The sequence below is a fragment of the Panulirus ornatus genome, chromosome 32 (genome assembly GCF_036320965.1).
Source record: "Panulirus ornatus isolate Po-2019 chromosome 32, ASM3632096v1, whole genome shotgun sequence".
NCBI lineage: Eukaryota > Metazoa > Arthropoda > Malacostraca > Decapoda > Palinuridae > Panulirus > Panulirus ornatus.
Window position 1 is genome coordinate 23791358 of NC_092255.1, and position 5237 is coordinate 23796594.

Consider the following 5237-nt stretch of genomic DNA (forward strand, 5'->3'; position numbering starts at 1 on the left):
TGTCAAAAGTTGCGCGAGCAGTCAAATAAAACCCTCGAGTGTGGCTCAAATTTACTTATTTTAGATACCCAAAAGATATGATTCTATATTGGATAAGATATTAAAAATACTATTAATACTTTGAATAAGATTATAGGAGGCTAAAGTAATTATGATTTCAATACTTCATTCCATCTACTAATGACTTTACTTTGAATTTTTGCTTCTAAACCATGTAAACAAACACTTCCAAAGAAAACGAGTAGTTTAAATGGCAAACTACAGAAAAAGTAAAAGCCAATTTCCGGCATTATTGCTTTTATAAGTGCGTTGCTATTTGCTATGTAATGATTTCTAATAATTTTCTTCTTTTCTTAAATTCATTTCTTATTAAATAGGATAGTTTGAGATGAGGAAGAAGCGGAATAGGAAGTTTGAAATGGATGAGATTGATGTTGTAGGTTTTCTGATGTATTTAGGTTTTTCTGGAAGTGTAAAATATCCCTTTGGAATATATATGTGATATGCATTGATGGATACATAGTCTGTGTTTCACGTTTGTTATTCTAGTGATCTCGGATACATCGTCTACATCATTGGTATTTTCAAGTTTCTCCCATAGTTTTTGTGCTTCTCTTAAATATGAACTAATTTGTTTAATCTTTATGTGTTCCTGCTGCTCTTCTGTGTTTTCAAAGTTTAGGTTTATCATTTTTGGCGAATCGCAGAACCATAATTTGTATCCTCTGTAACTTCAGAATGCGTGATTTGGAGACAAAGTGCATTGGTTGCGTGATAAAGAGTAGGAGACGATAGGTAGGGTTCCCTCCCAACAGGGAGTAAATTGGACAACTTGCCTAAGACCACCTACTTCACTGAGGTCACGCGAAGTCACTTAGTGAGGAGATTGAGGGAAGTAAAGGGGCGAACAGGGTAAAGTCATAGGAAGGGCATTAATGGTCAAGGGTTTCCCTGAGGGCTCAGGTTAGCCCAGTTGGAAGGTATAGCTTTTGTTAGCAGCCAAAATGTTTGGACAAGGTAGTGTAGCAACACCTCTTCCAGCATTATGCCAAGCAGTTTTAGCCCAAAAGCCAGTCTGCGCAAAACTTTTCATGAAAGTACCTTGACATGGACCTTGAATTATATCAGTTCTACTGGGCCTATCTGCAACAATCATCATTCACATCTTAGTGATGAATTACTTTACTGGCCCCTCTAGCACAACAGAACATGTGGCCCTTAAGAGTCAAGCATTTGTACCTACCCAGAATGAGAGAGTGAGTCACATAGGATGCATACAGTTCATCTATTCACAAGGAACAGTCTGGGGCTCTCTGGCCACTGATGGAGCTCTAAGACTGCTTCTTCATCAGCAGTGACATGTCCCATCGACTTCTACCCTTAATCAGTCTCTGGGACCTTGCCCTCACTTGCCTACTGTATCAGAAATATTACAGAACTCAACAACACCTTTTGCAACATAAATATTGGACTTCAGCAATGATCCCTTCCTCATGCTGCATAACCACAGAACCCCAATAGTGTCTTCTCCTTCTGCAGGGACCTTGGCAATTCCTTGTCCCTCTTGCAGCACAGACAGGGGACCTCATCAATGCTTTTCCCCTTCTGCAGCCCAACCATAAGATCAGGCACTGCCTCTGCTCTTGCAACACCACCAGACTAGGCAAAAACAAATCCTTCCAAGTGCACCAACACCATAAGACTACCACCTCACCTCTTTTCCTATTCCTGCAACACCAGCTTGCCTTTGAGCTGAACTTTCTTGTACCTGTTGACACAGCAATGTCAACCACCATTAGGAAAGAAGCAAGACTCATTCATCATCCTTAAATAGCATCCATGATTCAGAGATCTCAAAGTTGACAGAAGGGCAGGAGAGAGACTTGACAGAGGAAAGTTGTTTCGAGTTGAGAATAACCTTCAAAAACTAAGGAGAGGTCTATTTTATACAGAATTACAAAACAAGAGTATCTGCCCCTGCCCTTATTTGTAGGGCACTTTTATGCTTGTTATATAATTCAGTTTCTATTTCTATTTCTCTGGCTGAATCAAATCGCAACAACTCTGCTTATTTCTCATTAGAACCAAATGGACTTATAGGAGAATACATTTGATCTCACTTTTAAACAATATTACTGTTCACACTAATCAAGCCAAAAGGGAAACATATCTAGGTGTAGCATAAAGCAGTGAATAACAGTTATGCAGGTAATGGCTGTCTCTATGATGTATTTACATATGTCTGTTTCATGTCATGATCTGAACAAAATCATTGTTAACTTTACTTACATAAGACAAGGACCCCTTTTATGGGGCTCTCTGTGCTACGATCAGTAAAAGTTAGTAAGTTCTTCGACAAGAATGTACTTTTATTTCATCCTTTGACAATGACACAACTTTGCTAAAGATGACTTTTCAATCATTGTGTAATATCGTGTTTACAGATATGTAAAAATGTTAGTCAATTCCAACTTGCAAAAATCTGCATGAATGCAGGTACTTTTAAAAAGAGAATAGCAGTGCATATTTGGAAACTAAGACAAGGAAAATGTAAGAGTAATGTGATCCTGCTACTTACACATAAGTATTAGATATAGGTGTAGGGATAGGAGTATAGAGAATTATCAAAAGAATATAAAGCAAAAAATGAATGGAACATATGAATAGAACTTAAAAGATAGCTTTACTTGATTAAGGCAGTTTTATGCTTGTATATATGGACAACAAAGCTTTGGTTGTGGGAGAGATTGCAAGTCAAAAATGTGTACGGTTCATCTGTGTTATTAATACTTAGACAATACGTTTGTTTTTGTAATGTACAATCTAGTCTTTGTAATTTTACAAAAACATGTTCATAAGTCATGTATACAAGTTCATCTCTAACGGCTATTAAAAGAAGGCACTAAGGGTTTGTACAAATTCAAAGCACATTCTGATGCCATAGAAAGTGCTGCAAAAGTATTTTGTCATAAATTACCTTATTCTGAAAGATCTGTAGGATCCAGAAAGAATGCTCCAGTAGCTGCCCTTGCACCAATATTTAATTCTACCTTCTAATAGTAGCAAACGATGTAATATTTGTTTAACAAACTTCACTGATGGTATTAGTTTCGTGGCAACAGGCTGACGAGGACCAATTGACATCAAAACAGGCAATTTCTCTTGAGGGAATACACTGAAACAATACAATATGTGACTCAAATGATATTTATCTAAAAAATCTACAATAAATTTCAATATAACTCAATGCCATTTAAGCTCATCGACCTAAACTTTCCTATATCACTGGAGGAGCATTTACATTTGAAATCATTGTTTAGAACAAAGTAGATATAGAATGCAATACAAAACAAAAGGGTACAAATATTTACATTTGAATTGCATTAACATCTGAGTTGGGACGGTTATACATCTAGAAGAGATTAGTTAACAAGTATGACTGAAATTATGAATTACATTGCAAAAATGCAACAAGTATACAGCTGACAATGGTAATATTTACTAAAGCTGACTGAGAGAATAACGTACATTCAAATATGTTGCTGATTTTATCACGAACTTCAGTATTATTCAAATACACTTTTTAAGATTCAGTTTTTAATTCAATAAAACTCAAGCAAAACCACTGCTGATGCTTACAGTGTTAGTAACTGTGACAGAAAAAATATTAGTAACCTTGTCATATGTAATTCCACTTGCATCATACTTTATTTTGATATATAATGATTCCTAGTACAGTTATCATCCTGCTTAACATGGACTTTACGTGTCCTCTGAAAGTGGTTGCAAAGATAATTCTTAATCCACTATTAAGCTCATTATATGAAACAAAAACACATCAAGCACCACAATTTATCCAGCTAATATGCGTAATTAATCAGAAATGCTGTTTAGTCCATTCTTTACCTGCAAGGATATGTCAGATTTTCTGGCCATGTTCTATGTCCCTTGGCTTTATCAGACTTTTACAAATAAATATCATTAATGCATGGGATACTTAGCACCACCTAAGGCACAACATTGAGCCTTTAGTTGAATAAAAGGCATTGATAAGAGAAGACAAGTGCCAATTCTGCCTACAACACCTCCCATATCTTTTTTTCTCTAAAGATGCTGGATGATTTAACAAGAACAAACTTTAAAACTTAGTTATGTAAAGAAAGACTTTGTGAATAGGATGTTTACAAAAACTATTTAATGCATGGACTCTTTTAAGCAGACTTTGCTTCCCATGAAATATCAAAAATTCCCTTTACTATAATGTGAATTTCTCTAAGTTTACATTGCAAATGCTGACTTTCTAATAAAAACAGAACATTTCATGATTCAGAATCAGATCTCATATTCAAACCTATCTCATATACATCTTGAAAGCTATTAACAGATGAAGATTTAACCCTAACAAGAAACTAAGAAAAATCATTAATATAAATGATAAGAATCTTTTATGCATATCTGATTCATATAAATACCATAGATTGATACTTCTTGAGCTATGCAATGTTTCTATATTAACAAAAGACCAAAGAGAATAGACTTTAACAAAAATGTGGTCATAATGAGAATGCAAAAATTTGTACTTTAAAGTACTAACTAGACTATACAATTCTAAATACAGGTTAGATATGGTAAATCAGTCATATTCATTTGCTATGATTACTCAAAAGCAAACACTATTTCTGACATGATAAATCAGTTATATTCCCTTGCTATGAATATATAGCTCCAAATACTGATTTATATGAGGTAAATCAGTCATATGTTCTTGGAATACTTCAGTACAATACAAAAGTTTATTAACAGTGGTAAAACTGAGATTTCTATTCTTACATGATTAATACTTCTTTTGCCAAATGAGGGGGTTAACTTTTTAATTTTCACTGTTTGTAATGCACAGACTATTTAATCAGTAAAGAACCCTATACAAGGCTTACTATAAAAGAGTGATTAGCTGGCATGCACACAAGACACAGGAATTAACAAAAGTTACTTCCACATTCTGAATATTCTGGAACTACTTCACATTCATATTTATAAATCAACTTTCTTGGTACATAAACAAACACAACAAATAAATACTAAATATGATAGTTTCCCTTCATTAAGACAAAGAGGTCAAAGTATACAGCATCTTCGAGTCTACTAAAGTATATCTATTTCTCATCCTAAAACTGCTGACTGTATTTCTAAACTTGACAAGAGGTGTCATGATTCAAGGAGAGAGGGCTTTCTCAAAA